Here is a 17114-nt window from a genome sequence, read left to right as displayed (position 1 = left end):
CTGTTGACACCCGATACCCTCCCTAAGGAGAGGGGGATTCTTCACTAACAGCGCGAAAGAGAAATAATGCACAAAAAAAGGCTGAGCCAGTCTGCTGTGTGCTGAGAGTTCAGCATAAGCTGTGTGTGTGTGTGTGTGTGTGTGTAGGTGAGTGAGGCCAACACGTATCTGTTTCTCCTTTCTTAGAAACCGGATGAAAAAAAATTAAAAAGAAAATAGCATTACAAAAGTGATCAAATGTGTATTATACGTAGATAGGGCATGCGAACAGATGCTACGTGTTTTTTTTCAAAAAGTCCTTCTGAATCTAAATCTGATAAGCATATGATTTTTTTATTCTTATGCTGAAAGAGAATTTGTCTGAAGATTTGTCATTACTTGCCAAAGTAAAATGAAATATTTCTTTTGAGCGTTCAGTGCCTCACTCTTAATCTTCCCTTTAATTTATAATGGTAGAATAGAATTTATTAGATTTGTGGTTCCTTTTCTTAACTACACTTTATGTGAATCCTAATGTAAGCAATAATGAACCATTTTTTTTAAACCTTATTAACTTAGAACTTTTGTTGATTTTTGTGTTAATTCTAAATAAATCTTAATCTTGAGAAATATAAAGAAATCATTTTGATGGGACAGTCAAAAAATCTTTAATTTATAGTCATTTTATCATCTTACATAGGCATTTTCCTGCTATAGTGTTTGTGCTCAGGCATGTGTGTCTCCTATTCCCTCCCTTCTGATTGCTGACCCTTCACCGCCACCTCTGTGCCCAGCAACAATTGTCCCTTTAGGCCCCCCAGGTCCCCTCTAACCCCCTGAGGTTGTGTGCGTGAGTGTGAGTGTGTGTGCAGTAGAAGGCCAGTCACGGCGGTCTGATCTTGTGCTGAGCTAACAGGATTAAAGGAGCCAGGGCTAAGAGGGGTGGAGTTCTCCACACTCCCGCCCCCACCGTCTGTGTCTCTTGGGGATCAGAAATGACAGACACCCTCAGCAGATGCCCTTAGAGCTGCAGACGACTAACTCCCAATACAAATTCAAAGGTGGGAGAGCAGCAGCAACAAGAGGAGCGGTGCAGACAGCTGCCACCTTGAATCCCAGGAGCTGTCATGAAAATCCTTCTGCAGGTGAAAGAAAAGCACCCAGTTCTTTTTGTTTTTGTTAACAAGACTCCCCCTACGAAGGTAAATCTCCATGATTTAGTTTCTCCCAGTGGAATGGGTGCGTCTATAAAAAAAAAAAAACGAATTATTTTTAAAAGGTGCACGAGTGGCAAAGAAGTAACTGTTTTGTTTGTGGATTTCAAACGATGGAAAACTGCCGAGCTCCTGCAGGACAGATCTGAAGCATTTGACAAGCTCAAACCAAATCAGTCCACTTCAGACCAGTTTACATGCGGCTCTAATGACAGCTGGCTAAATCACATTGGGTTAATGAATTTAGGGAGTCTCTAATCAAATCTGTGTGATCTGGCAAGCAGACTGACATCCGTGTGTGTGCATGCGTGCTTGCGTGTGGGCGTGTGTGTGTGTGAACTGATAAAATGAGGGAATCAAACCACACGGAGCCAAGAGAGGCAAATAAACTCTGGTTACATGCTTTGAATACAGAATGACACAGAATGTGAGGGATTCACATACAAACAATTAAAGAAATCAAAGATGAGGGTAGCCTGGCCAGTGACAGAGACTGTTGCCTTGCAGAAGGAAGTTTCTGGGTACAATGCCTAACCTGGACTACTTGTGAATGGAGTTTGCATGTTCTCCCTATGCGTGTGAGGGTTTCCCAGAGTCCAAAAACATGACTGCTGGGTTAAATGGTCTCTAAATTGTCCTTAGGGGTGAGGTTGTGCATATTTATTTGCTCTCTTGTTTTTATGCTTTACTGGTGACCTACCTAGGCTGTATCCTTCTTCTTACCCATTAAGAAAAAGGGTCCTGGTCTTTTCCTACTTTTGTTTTTTGCTCTAGTCTTCAAGATCCTGCAAAGACAGGTAGGTAGGGACAATGGATGGATGGAAGGAAGTCACAAATGAGCGATGAAAAGGAATAAAGACAGTAAGAGGACTTGCCAGCATCTGAGTGCATGTGTGAATAAATGATGGCACATCTGGTGAAATAAAGAGCAAGTTACCACCGTGACCCGCCAAAGCTCTCTGTAATAAACTCGCACTCTCATTACCCCTACACGCGATACTGTACCCACAGCTCTCACTTATGCAGCGCTTAAACATTAGAGAGCTCTTTGAGACAAAAGAGAGGAGATCAAACAGGCTTGCAGACAGAAGCAAAAATAAAGTCAAATACGCTCTGCGTGCTTATACATATATACACACAGAGTAACAAAATGTAGTGTACCCCTCCTCTGACTGCTCTGATTAATAAATGTCAATTAGCCATTATCATTTCCATATTTAATCAGCCCCATGTGGTGCTCCTCTGTGGCCTGAGTTTTGAAAACAGGCTCTCATCGTTTTCCTTTCAGGGTTCAGTCACTTTCCCTTCTCGCTGTGTGTCACGCTCCTCTGCTCTCTCCATCAACCGTACATTACAACCAAAGCATTCCTCCTCCTTCAGCCTCTCCTGCAATATCATGTCATCCTTCTTTCTCCCCTTCTCCTTTCTTCCTTTATCCAGTCCTTCTTTCCCCTCTCTGTATTTTCTTTCTCTTCTGCTTTCTGATGAATGCGTCCCCTCATTAATCTTGATGTTTTTCCTCTCGCTGTGTTCGTCCACAGGCCTTCAAACCTCGCGCTAATTGCAATTAATCATGGAGGGAAACAGATGCTGGGAACAAAGGCAACCATGGTTGGGGAGTTGAGGGGGTGGCACAATTCTGTACACGTGTCTTGCGTGTTTGCGGGCTGATCGCTTTACATGTGTGTGCATCCACAAGTATGTACAACAGGGTGGAGGTTTTAGGGAGCTGTCAGTTTATGTGCCACGTAAAGCTTGGATACCTGTTGGCAGGTTGCATTTTTGCAGAAAACTTGGGATTTCTGCCTTGGTAAAAGTCAGAAAATAAGAAGAAAGGACGTAAAAATAACAACACAAATCTGTGATTCTAGTTTAAATGGACTCATTTGAAATAGGTCAAAATTATGATCAATGTGCCAACCTGTTGGTGTGTTTTGAACATCTCAGTTAAACCCATAAAGGTACATGTCTGGTAGTTAATTTCGTTACATGTTAAAATGAACTTTTTATTTGTTGTCTCTTATTGCTCCTCCTGTCACCAGCTTTTCAAATTTATTCAAAGGGTTAGAAGTAAACTTTTGCAAATACTGTTATCATTCCAAAATGATGACAGTATTGATGTCGTCATCAGTACTGTCATGCAAACATTACAGTATAATCTCTATTATTTTCAATGAGACTAGATTTTTTATAAAAGTAATTTTTCTAAGACTTTGATTGGCCCTTTGTTGTTTTGATTAATTTTTTATTGTCTTCTGAAGCTTTCTAACATTTTAAAATCCATTAACTAACCCAATGGATAGCATGCAAACATTTTGAAGCTGACAGTTAAAAGGTTAACGGTAGAAGCTCCTATCCACTGTTACTACATGTTTGTTCAGTAAGAGGAGTTGCTGCAAAGTCAATGACTTGACGCAATTAGTTGGACTGCCATAAAGAGGTCACTTTTGACCACTTAACGTAATTAACACAATTAGACTGTCTTGGAAAGAAAAGAGAGAGATGCAGAAAAGACTCAAGAAATGACAAGAAAGCTCCAGTCATCTGTTTTTCTGGGTATTACACTCACACATTTGACATGTGACATGAACATGAGCATCGAGAAACCCCATCAAATAGCCAGTGGGAGGTGATGCTCTGCTCTGTTTAAACACAAGCTTGTCATGCTCAAATGCAAGGCTGCAGGACAGTGTAGAACAGATCCAACACTTCTTCTCTCATAGTGATCAGAGAAGATCCCTCTAAGTAGCTCTGGTTTATAGGACTTTAACTGTACAGTAACAAATTCAAGCTGACTGGATACATTTTCTAGAATTAACACCCGATGTGACCTTTGCATAACCCTGGTTAGTGACCGCCAGCCTCCAAGAGGAAGATGGAGGAGACAGCATGGATGAAGAGAGAGTCAGAGTGGAAGGGAGTGAAAGACAGAGCTGTACCACATAAAGGATGTGACGCAGGTGTTGGATGAATGCTTGTAAACCTGAAGAAAAATGCAATGCTCTCAGAAGAATCAAAGAAAAGTGAAATGCTGGATAGCACAAACACAGACAAGTGTTTTTTTCTTCCTTCTATTATAAAGAATGTTTTTCTGTGTATGTAGAACGAGTGTCTGTGAATTACTGATCCTGACAGCACAGAATGTACGGCCAGGCCTCGCGCCGCTCTTCTGCAAGAGCTTCATCCGTCACTACTGCTGTCATATTTTATAGCCCAAAGCATACTGAGCTGTTCATTTCTAGTAAAAGTATAGTGGGAGGAGATCTTTACAGAATGACTGTGAGAAAGCGCCATTAATTTACCACCGATCTTTACCTGACAATCCTATAAATTCAAGAAAAAAGACAAGAAAAAAAAACAAGACAAAGCTTTTTTCCCCAAACACAACACAAACCCCCCTTTCCCAATAGAGCCCAACACAGTCTCATGACAATTCCTTCCCAGCATGCTCCACTCAGCCTTTATTCATTTTTTATACGATGTCTCTTTCGAGTCTATCACTTGGTGTGCTGCAATTGCCGCACTTAACCCATTATAGTAGGTAACGCTCCTCGGAACCGCCGCTCCCTCCCCAGGATAAATTATTAACTTCCTACACATCCCACCATTTATCACTGAGCCCCATCGAGGGGAGCCGGAGAACCATTGCTCATATCCATGGCAACAATGGCCCATTTATGAAGCAGTAGGATGCTGCCTATGATGAGGGGAGAGATGAGCAAAAACAAATAATACCTGTTATCAAGCCAGCTTTTGTTAGCGTCCGAGGATGCTCTTGTTTGCGCACTTGATTTCTCTCTCTTATTCGCAGTTACCCCTGTTTATGCCCCTGTGCCTATTCATATGTGGCTCCTCACTTCTCATTCACACCACCCGGCCCTCTCCTCATGTCTGAGATGGCAGCAGTGTGGGTAATTAGATCAGAGCTTTTCTTTTGTCTCCATGGAGATGAATCATACAGTCAGGGTGACAGGCTGAGCTTTAGCGCTACGCGGTAACCTAATCAGAACGTTTGAACCCCGGCCAGAGCGGCTGCATAACCTAATAATACGGCCGTGAACCTGCAGTGACCTGCATCCCTGTGCACAGCGTGGCACATAGATAGGGGTGATGAGCGGGTCTGGCTAAACACACCAGGTCACATCCCAGGCTGTTTGTGTGTGTGTGCGTGTGCATGGGTGAGTGTCTGAGCTACAGAGGGGTAGCCCTTCACAGGTGTCCTAATTCATGAGCAATCGCATCTCATGAATAATTTAAGACAAAATGCAAATGTGATCCTTTGATCATTTACATTCATGTCTAACAGCATTAATTAATCAAACAAACCTTCTCTTTATCCCCAGAGGAGCAAAATAATAAATAAAAAAAAGGAAAAACACCAGCACTCTGTGCTGAGCAAGGCTTATGCACCCGCACTGAGAATACAGACAGAAAATCTATAAAGGAAATAAGCACATTCAGAGATTATATCATTTAGTCTCATCAGAGGAGGCTAAATCTCTGCTGAGGAGGTTAGCATGACAAAACTTTTCACCAACAGTAAAAGGTGAAACTAAGTTCTCATTCTGTGACACGTGTACCTCATGGTACTGATAGTCGTATGCAATTGTTGTGTTAAAAATCAGAGAAATTCTTAGCTACAATAAAGAAATGTCAACAAAAACAGCCTTAAGATTTACAAATAAATATTTAACCTCAATTAACAAAATATTTAGTTTGAAACATACATAGTGAAAATATGAATTTGATGAATGAAAGTCAATTTTTTGTCTCTCATGATAGGCTAAATAGCTGAACTATTCCTATTAATTTCTGACTGTGACCCCATATGCTCCAAGGTTTCTATTTAAAAAACATATTACATTATGAAATGTGAGCATGAGCATAACCAGGTATGCAATGTGATGGGAGACAGAAACATTGAATATATGTTAATCTTTTCCAAAATCTAAATCAGACAAAAATATCCCCTAACGCCTTCCAAAGTCAGAATTACAACTTTACATGTCTGAGCTTCACCAACTTTAGCCTTGAAATCCAATAATGCAGATGCAACTCCAATTGCATGCATCAGCAAACCTCTTAGATTGAGACAGCATGACGCAAAACGTAAAATGAGTTCTGTCACCCATTAGAAAGTGAGGCAAGTCATGGGTAAAGGCTCTGATAGATTATACACAAACACACACAAAATGAGATGCTGATCACATTTTTATTGCTGTTTCGATACGCTTTTTTTCTGAGAGATGGACCTTATAAATTGCCACACTTCAGCCGACCTCTGTTTATAGCAATGGGATCACACAAAGGGAGAGCTCATAAAGACACAAACAGATCTGCTCCACTTCCCGTCCTCCACATCTCTCCATTGTCTCCATCTCGTTCCATTTCCTCATTTTATCATTTGCTTAAGCTGAAACCCAGCTAACTTCTCTTTCGTCCATTTAATAACTCTGCAACTGGTAGAGTCCTGGTCTCACTTAAATTCAGACACCAACACACACACACGATCCCAGCTACTGGAGCTCCCTGCTGGTACCACTCACCTTCTGTCATCAGTTTCTCCTCTGTGACACAGAGCGGTGTGTCTGACTTATGGAGGATATCAACATCTCTGACATAAAGGGGAAGAGTAAGAGATGCTCACCTCAGGCTTCTTTTAGGACACCTCGTAAAGCTAAATGATAGTTGAGGGGGCTGTGATACGGAGTGGAGAGAGATGGAAGGAGGAAAAGTGAGTGGAGGTTGTTAACGTTACACCAGAAGGGAGCCGTAAATAACCGAGATACAGATCTGCAGCATGTGTGTAATGTTTGCATGCGATGTATTTTTGAGTGTTGATGGGGAGGTTAGAAGGAACAGAGTGGCTGATTGAGTGATTGTTTGTTGTGTGCATACAGTAATTTACATTTGAGCATGGCTGACAATGCGCATTATTTGGTAGCTGATCCAAGCAAGGGATTTATGCTAACAGCCAGTGTCCGAAGTGTCTACCGCCGGGCTGTAAATAGCTGTGCTGCTCCACTGACAGTGCCAAGCTGTCCATAAACCTGTCACCTTGGACACTTTCAGTCACACGGCACAGGAGAGGCCAGGCAGCCATTAAACTATCAGTTTACGCGAGGAACGAATCACAGTGTGTGTAAACGCGTTTATAAGAATTTGAGGTCTGTGATTCTTACATTTGGGTGTCAAATGGGGATGTTTGGAAAAAAATGCAGCATATTTCCTAAAATAAAAACATTTTAATACATTATATGTCCAGTTTAGTTATTTCTCAACCCAAACATGCAGATCAAGGATCACACCTAAGAAACAGCTTGTTGTTTGGCATGTGGGTTAATGTGCTAAATTACCATACAGTTTGCAGTAACAGGCTCTCATTATTGTGCATTATTTTGGTCTCATTGGGTTTGAATTCTTGCTGCGCCTAAACAATGTTGATAGCATAATTGTTATTTTAACAATGAGTTACTTACTGCCTCCAGTGAAGGTCATCGAATTTTCATTTTCCCATATATGAACATTTATAAACATCCCTCTTTAAAAGATTATTTTTAATGAATGAGAAAATATACATTGCTGCTCTTTGTTCAGAGCCAATAAGCATATTCTTGATATTCCTCTAATGAAATTATAATTCCAAGTTCATTAATTAAAGGATTTTTTTTTCACTGCTTAATAGTTATTCTGTTTAACTTAAAATTTTTGCTAATTATTCTAATATAGTATCACATTGCATCAAATAGGCCACAAAGAAAAACTGCCCCACAGTCAACTAAAAGATCTCAATGCTCTGCAGGAGGAGTGAGGATGGGGATCTGCTGGCACCTCTACATATTCATGTGGTGCTGAAAATGGACAGGTTGACACCACTTGCTGTTTTCTAGTACAGTAAACAGATGCAGTACTCTAATTTATGTGAAGGCCTTTGACACGTGGTCTTGCACAGACATGTTAGCTGACAAGGATGAGCATCCAGAGGTGCTTCAGAATGAGGTCAAGGAGACAGTTGAACTGAGGAAAGGATCAATAGAGCTCTGAGTGTCTGCGCACCTCTTGCTTCCCTCCCACATTTTCTTTGGCCTTTTGACATCACTCCATCTACGTATTTCTCTCCTTCTCTTTCACGTATAACACATGAACAGTGCCACTACGAGAACTCGCACACCGTGCAGCATCCTTGCCTGGTGGTGTAGCTGTAAGCGTGTCTGAATGAGTTGCAGGAGTTGTATTTGGAGACTCCCACTCAATGACACCCTACCAGCAAAAAGCAGGGCAGTGGTAGGCAGATGAAACAGGAACAAGTCAGTGACAGAACGACAAGCCGCAGAAAGGCAGAGAGAACATGTAAGGGACAAAATGCTTTCTTCCCCGGTTGGGAGTATCTCATTTTTTCTCATTAGGGGAACTCATCTAAGCTCAGAGGATAAAAAGAGGACTGATAGCCGGCATTTCTCTCCCTCCATCCCTCTTCTCCCTCTTTTTCTCCCACTGTGCACATGCCACCTAATTAATTACACCCTACCATAGCATTACTACAACAACCACTGCCGACTAATTAACAGCACGCCTCAATCATGACCCCTCTTCAAGGCTTTTGGAGGTGTGCGGGCGTGTGTAGGCATGCGCGTGTGTGTGCGAGGGACAAATGGAGGAGGAGTTAATGCGTGTGTTAAGTGGTGGAGGAAAAAGAAAAGAGGAGGTGTGGGGGCAGGGGGTAGAAATACGGCTAATAACGAGAGTTGAGAGGAGTGATGCTAAGAACAACTGCAGAAATGAGAAGACAACCATGTGACAGACAGATGCTCAAACGGAGGGAGTAGAAACACGGGAGATTGAAGCTTTTTCTATTTGCTGGGCCAGCTGGACTTTATCAGCCAGACTACAGAGACTAGCTCTGACAAAACTAAAAGTTTCTTTCCACTGCCCAATGCTACACTTCTTAGAAAAATGTACCAGGTGAGGAATAGACAATATTGTCTAGGTATTTCCTGTGCACTACATTGGTGCAAAATCATCTACCTAAACGTACATACATAATGATATTTTTAGCAACTTTATCTTAGCTCTTAGTAAAGAGATGTGTGCGGCACTGTAGGATACTAGCTTTCATTGTTGCCAAACAGCAGGAATGGAATGAAAATTCTTGAATGGGATTAGCATGATCTTCCTGTCCCGTTCAGGATTTCTTCATGTGCTCTGAGATCACAGTCCAAAAACATGAATGTTAAAAATAATCTGGGCATGGTTCAGGGGGACACAAAACATACAGTATTGTGTGTTTTTATCAATAGCAGTAGAGAACTGCTCTCTCTTCATATTAACAAGACAGTCAGAGCTTTTAATCTTTAGATGCCCTATTATAGCAGGAAGAATATCATCTATAAGAGATGCAAAAATCGCAGGATAAAAATCATTTTCAAAACTGTAATTGGTCAAAAAGTTCCTTGAAAACAAACTGGTCAAGTACCTTTTTCCCCATGTGCATTAAATTTGTCACAACTAAGAACTCCTATCAGGTTCAGCTGAAAAATTACATTTCGTACTACTACTCTTGATAAAATCTTGTTGAACTTTTTATTTTTCTTAAATCAGTTTCATGCATTGAAAAAAAAAAACATCGGCAGCAATCTGACCTAAAACAGGCACGTCAGAGCTCAAAGAAAATCAGAAATCAGTCAGGAAAAGACTCTGCATCTCTGCACCCATCAGCTCCCTTTGCTCCATTCCTGTCCTTTATCTTGATCTCAGTGTTTGGGGAGGAAATCCAAATCATTGGGAGTTTCTTCCCAGAAACGTCATTGCCAATCCCTTTTTACTCCTCAAGAGTCTGACCAGGCCTCAGCCGGGCCAGGCTCTTCTACCACCTCACACTGATTGTATCACAGCGGAAAATGGAGTGAGCCAGACCCTATGAAAACACAAATGGGCTGTACAAACTGCAAATCATGTACACCACATGCAAAATCACCCCTGCATTTGGCCTGGGTGGAAGAGAAATACAGAGCGAGACAGAGAGATGGGGGCCGAAATAATTTGTTTAGTGCATATGATCTCATTACTGTTAGGGTCATAACATTGTTCACCCACGTCACAAACAAGCCGTGTTGAAGCCTAAAGGACCAATTATAACATTAATATTGCTTGACGCTCGGTTCTGCACATGCACCCCACCGGCCCCGACACACACATCAGACCTGTGTTTGTTCCTGTGAATCTGTATATGGCTGATAAAAAAATTAAGACAACTGGATGACAGTGAAGTGATGAACTAAGACAAGAGTCTTATAACTTATTGAGGCTCTTAAAAAACAAAATAAGAAATATACATATAAGGCAAAGGAAAATGGTGGTTATACCAGTTTTTGTTTTTTTTTTGCAATATTGTAACAAAGCGCTTAGAAAAGACACACACACAAGGACAACCATGTTCTGCTTCCTTTATTTTTATTTTTTTTATTGTGAAGGACTCACTTTCACTTGTAAAATTTCAATATTTTTTGTACTAAAATGTTAGAGACTAAAGTGTTGATGTTTTTTTTACTTCCAAATAAAACATTTACATTTTTTCCTCAAGGGCCATGTAGATTTTGCAACTGCGATCTGTTGAGATTAAATTCAAAGGTTGAAATCTGTCCTGTTTCACTTATATAATCCAAATAAAGTACAAAGGCAGCATGGATTCTGCTGAAGCACTGAAGTACAGAACACTGACAGCTTCTCTTTACTTTCTTGCACTTTTTTGAACTTTTCCGACATACCAACTGGATCCACTCCATTTATCTGATTGGTTAAAGCTTCAAAATGACAGGTAAAGACAGATGGTCTATGTAATCACATGCTAAGAGATATCTGAAGGTGATAGCTCTTTTTCAAAACATTTCCAACAACATTCTGGATGGTTCAGTGTAAAAAAAAACCAAACATCTGCTGTGTCAGATTACTTAAGAAAGATGTCTGTTTGTATAAAATACATAATTTTATATGAGACAATTGAATGATTTTTGTTAAGTCTGCATTAAACCCAATGATCAAAATGTGATAATTCATGCTCCAAGAAGTCTGAGTGAAAAAAGCCCCTTTCTCACAACAAATTCTTTCTAAATTAGTTTACAGTTAAATCACATAGTTTTACTTTCTTCTTGAAATGAAAGTTCTGTTCAGAGTGAAATAGAAAGGTAAACACACAGTGATTTACAGAAGTATTCATATCTCTTGAACTTTCTCTCATCTTGTCATGTTACAAGCAAAGAGTCAAATGTATTTCATTGGAAATTTATGTGACTTATGAAAGAAACAACTATGAAGTAAAATAACAATGATAAATTAATTTTTTAAACAAATTAAAATATGGACTGCATCATGAAAACCAAGTCACCCACCCAACAGGTCAGAGGTAAAGATGAGGGGAGGATTAAGTTTCAAGAAAGGTGAGGTTAAAAACATCATCTTTCAAGAAAACTGTTAGATGCTGCAAAAGACTTTAGACCAGTGGTTCTAAAGTTCCCAAAGATTTTCTTCTGGGCCCCCCAGTGGTTCCCAAAGATGTTCTGGACCCCCCTTATGGATGACAATAAAATCCCCCCCCCCAAAAAGAAAAAGAAAAATCAACTGGGCACACACATCATTCACGCAGACATAAACCTATACACATATTTTGTTTTCAAACTCCACTGAAGTTTATTTCACACTTTATGTTGCAACAAAACAAACTACAAACCATCTTTACAGTGAAACACTTTTGTGCAACTGTTATATATTTTTTTTCATTCATCCATACCGCTTCCCACACTCCTCCCCCTGCAATGGCACGGCGCCCCCCTTAGGGGGCGCGCCCCACACTTTGGGAACCACTGCTTTAGACTGAAGCAGAGATAGGGAGGCGCTAGTGAGTAGCAATTCTGTTCAACAAGGTAAAGAAAAGTTTTAGCAGCATTTTTCCTTACCTATTTACTTACATTTAATCATGCTCAACTTGAACGATGTGGCTGAAAAATGCATCATAATATAAGCTGCTGTACTCATTTTCTTCTTTCACGCCACGCTGTTTATTTTTAAGCATGAGGCACTGTAGCCAAGCCTTAAACTCCTTCTGAGCAAGTTACTCAACAAGTTGTTGCAAGGTAACCAAAGAGTGGATAAGTGAGTTGTTGCAAGGTAACCAAAGAGTGAGTAAGTGAGTTGTTGCTAGGTAACCAAAGAGAGAGTGAGTGAGTTGTTGCAAGGTAACCAAAGAGTGAGTAAGTGAGTTGTTGCAAGGTAACCAAAGAGTGAGTAAGTGAGTTGTTGCAAGGTAACCAAAGAGTGAGTAAGTGAGTTGTTGCAAGGTAACCAAAGAGTGAGTAAGTGAGTTGTTGCAAGGTAACCAAAGAGTGAGTAAGTGAGTTGTTGCTAGGTAACCAAAGAGAGAGTGAGTTACTTGATACCACCAACCAACCTTAGCTGGCTGTGAGAGGTTGAGCTGCTACAACCTTTCCTTTGCCTACATCTCCCAGAAAGCTGTGCAGTTCAGTGAAATTAGTGAAAATCCCATGGTATGTATTATCTATTGATATTAATCACATGTCTATTGTGATACATGTTGTTATTGATTTATTTGCCAGCCTTATGCTAAATTGGCAAATAAACAAAGTAAAAAACATACTTTTGAAAGTTTTAAAATATACTCCAATGTGATAACTATAAAACATGGTTCCTCAATATTCTTGTAATGCATATGTTATACAATTATTAGCAAAAATAAACATAATTAATAAATAAAAATGTGTAGATACCAACAAGATGACACGTGAAGAGAGGAAGAAAGTGAGAGCGAAACTGAAAGTGCTGTTAATGGGCCGACTGCAGAGGAGAAAGGCTGCGTTAGCTGTCAGCCATTAACATGGACAGGACTAAATTATTCACAGCGCTCTGTCACCTTACACAAGCCCGGGCTAACATGAACCAAAGAGAGCTGCACGTGCACATGTGTGTGTGAGTGCGAGAATGTGTGTGTGAATGAAAGCCGGCTGGTAGAAGAAGGTTCCCTTTGGGCTCAGTATTGCCATCCTGTGGCAACGACAAGAAAGACAATGCGAAAGCTTTCTCATACAAGAAAATGGGTTTAAACCTGTCTGGAAACCCGGTATGCAAATAGAATATGAGCTGTTACCTCTAAAAACTGTGTGAGGGTGCAACGAGCATTCACAATAAGACAAGCAAAGACGTACAGTGAGCACATGGCTTTAAAAAGAAAGAACTGTTTTGTGTAGAGGAAGCTGATTTCCATGTAACCTGCTGCTTTACGAAGGAACAAGAGCTGGTGTTAGGAGGAGCAGATGGACAAACAATGCAAGCTCACCTGGGGTCATTTACATGGATTGCCTGTAAGTCTGTGCCTCTCTGCGCTTCTGTGTGTGCTTGTTACAAACAGACAAGTGTCTCCTCTTGCTGCTTCTCTTCATCACTATCCTGAAAGTGCCGTTGGCAAGGAAACCAGAGAGCTACAGGGGCATGAGACACAAGTCAAGGAGTGCAATGTCGAGTAAGAGCAGGACAAAATGGAGAAGAAAAGACAGAGAAGTGAAAGAGTAAAAATGAAAGCGCAGAGTCCTGGAGGAGAGTGGCGGTGGGAGGTAGAGCAATGGAGGGAGATGGAGGAGGGAGTTAAAGAGGGGAGGCAAAGAGCATGTGACAGCGCGACCCATGCCTCCTGCCGACAAGCTTTATTACAGTCCCACCTGCAGAGAGACACCAAAAAGCACTTAGTCTCGGCTGAGTCGCCTGACAGTGGAGGACGGTTTAAAGAGAGGCGAAGGAGAGAGGGATACAGAAGCAGCAAAACAAGAATGAGGAGGTGACAGGGAGGCTGGAGGGGAAGAAGAAATGAAGTCATGAGGTTGAGGGCGGCAAGACAGGTGGAAAGGAAGAAAACCTGACAGTAGCGCCTAAAAGAAGCACTAGACAAAATTAATCCACACTTGTAAGACGTAGAAAGAATGTATAGCTAATCTATATAACGGACAACATCACAACAACATAAAACAGGCTCAATTTCCTCTATCTGCTGTGACATAATTTGCCGCAAGCTACCAGCTTGGAAGCAGTAATCCTGCTAAAACACCTGTTTCCTGGTGAAAGGGGTGTCAAAGGTCAGAGTCAGGAGGTTTCTCCTGACTGCTCGTGTCTGACAGAGTTCCTGCTGAGACAAGTCTCCAGCCTGACCTCGGCGTTAAACGCTGAGCCATAAAGTCAGACCAAGGCTTGTCAAAGCCTAAATTAAACATTTAAGCAGAAATTTAAGTTGCTGCACAAAGATACATTTTGTGTTAAATACTTTTCAAGGAGACATGCTGACTTTTGTTAGAGCTGCATAAATATCTACATAAGCAAATCACCTTGCCTGGCTTGAAGTTTTGTCCTTGTGGAGGAACAGCGATCTGGTCCAATTAGCACTCAATACAAGCATCTGCCGTCAATTACTATGTCTACATTAAGTATGTTTAGAAGAGAAATTCTTCATTTTGATGGCTGAAAACCAAACAGAAGCCTTTTCCTTGTATGTTCTGTATTTTCCTCCTCCAAATAGCTTTTACAGGAGATTAATTTAGAAACAAGTTCCTCTGGCTATGGTTCATTTAACTGTTTTGTTGGTGTTTGCTTAATATAGACTGATATATGGTTTAGCCAATCACCTGTAAAACAGCTTTTCAAGACACTTTCCAATAGCATGTTTCCCAGATGGTTCCAAGTAAAAAACATCTGGCACATCAGGTTAGGTGTGATCACCTCCAGCACTAATTGGTCTCAGTACAATTATGTAGAGTTTCTCTGTGCAGTTGAGTGGTAAGTTGTTCTAAGTATCTCTCAAATAATTTGCTACAATTTCCTATCATGATGCCAAGAGCTGTGCAGAAGCCGAAACTAGATACTGCAAGTCATTTTTCTGTTCCTCTGGGTGGCTCATCACAATTTTGACCTCATATTTTGGATGTAACACATAAGTTCATAAGGTAGACCTCATGCAATGAACACTGAACACCGTTCTAAAATATATGGTTTGCTTTCGTCAAACAAAAACTCTCTCTGAAATACTTTCTCCTGTCATCATTTACTACAATTTATGCAAAGTGTGAGGAGGAAATAATTAAGGGGATGAAATGATGAAGGGTTTATTACTTCCTGAATGCAGACAGCTCACATCTATTAGAGCTCCAGCTTGCTGATGTATCTGGTGATGAGCTATGGCCAAGTAATGATATGCTCTGGTGGCTGTGAATCTATAGGTCTCTGCGTAAGCGTACTGTCCCAGGCTCCAAGGCTCAAACCAAAGTCGCTAAATCAAACTCATGTGGATGTAAGACGAGAGAAAGTGATAGAAGTCAAGAGGGAAAGAAAGAGATGGAGACTGAAGCGGAGGGAGCGGAGGGAGCGGAGTTAATAGTCTGTTTCGTAGCCTTTCAGGGAGAGGAATATGTTGGAGAGGGAACAAATCAACCAGGAGTGACTGCACAATAAGGTCAGTGTGACCATAAGAGAATCCCCAACTTGAACGCTAGACTAGCACACACACATGCACACAAACAAACACATAAAACACAAACAAAGTCAGTGATTGAGTCAAGGCATAAGCCCATGCCCACCCCGTGAGTGGCTAATAACCGTGGCACAGAGCCAAACCCACTGTCTCCTGACTAACTCCCACATGCCCGCCCGGACTGGCGCCACGCTGCAGAACAGAGGTCTGCTTTTCGAAAATCCTGTGATCAGTGCATTACTGAGTTACTAAAACAGATAAGTGAAGACACAGCCACACAGGCCATGCAGCACTCCTGCCACTCAAAGAAAATCAAATCTGTAAAAGACAACAGGGACACTGTTAATTAATATCTGCTCGTCAGGGCTGTGGCTAAAACTTGTCACGAAAAGGTGCACACCTAAGTGCGTGCTCTGCTAACTTGGAAAAAGAGGGTAGCAAGGTTATGCTGAGCCAAGTGTGGTGATGCCAAGAGGCTCAGTATGTTCTTCAGCGGCATTTTAATCACTCTCTTTCACACACACACACACAAAACAGGCTCCTCCATCTGCTGCGCTTCAGAAAGCCGACACAGGCACGTCACTGTCACCGGAGGCTAACCCGCCCTTCCTCACTTCCCCACTGATGGGAACAAAAGGAAAGACGAAAAAGAAGGGAGCAGAGGAGGGGGATCAAGCAGTGCCATTCCACACTATCCTTTAGTCTTATCCCAAAAAAGTCCACTTCCCTGCATTCACAGTCCATGGACCTGGAGCCCATTTTTCAATGAACCCACTTGCTGCTCTGAGCTAAACCCAACAGACAAAATATGTTTTACATGTGCACTGCATGTTTTATGGAGCATCACTAAACTTGCCAATTTCCAAGCTTCTCCTCTTTTTAAACATTTTTACCAAAACTCCTAAATCAACAGAGACCACCCCTCATCCCAGACGTGGTATGCCAAACATTATGAAACCTTCTCAGCCTGCCTCAGGCTTCAGCTGTACCCTTTTTTCAGCGGTTTTCCAGGCGCCCGCAGAGGATAATTGCAATTGTATTGAACTGGCCAGCGTCCAAGTGATTAACATTGGCAAGTCTGAGAAGTCCAGCTGTGCTACAACAATCAAAACACACGCAGGACAATCACATCATGGCCATGTGTGATTTCTCTGCCAGGTCACACTTACAACACAAGCAAAAATATTGATATGTCTAAATGTGTGGATGAAGGTATGTGTGTAAAGGCAGATAAAGAACTTCAGAATGGTACAGTTTTCCTAGCCATATATTTTTTTACAATGTACCCTGGACAGCGATTTTATTAGTACCAAGTTGGACCGCCTTTCCTCTGCCCAATTGTTTGGCATAGAATTTACAAATTGTTGGACATATTCCTCTGAGATTTTGGTCTATATTCAAAT

At 41.3% G+C, this 17114-nt stretch overlaps 1 protein-coding gene across 2 annotated transcripts in view; it reads right to left on the bottom strand.

The window, feature by feature from the left end:
* The window catches only part of gse1b (Gse1 coiled-coil protein b), a 182606-nt gene that overhangs the window by 108231 nt on the left and 57261 nt on the right, over positions 1-17114 (bottom strand). The window lies entirely within an intron of this gene.

This window comes from Xiphophorus couchianus, chromosome 4 (genome assembly GCF_001444195.1).
Source record: "Xiphophorus couchianus chromosome 4, X_couchianus-1.0, whole genome shotgun sequence".
In the NCBI taxonomy this organism is placed as follows: Eukaryota; Metazoa; Chordata; class Actinopteri; order Cyprinodontiformes; family Poeciliidae; genus Xiphophorus; species Xiphophorus couchianus.
The sequence above is the reverse complement of the archived record's forward strand: the minus strand, read 5'-3'. Positions and strand labels throughout refer to the sequence as shown.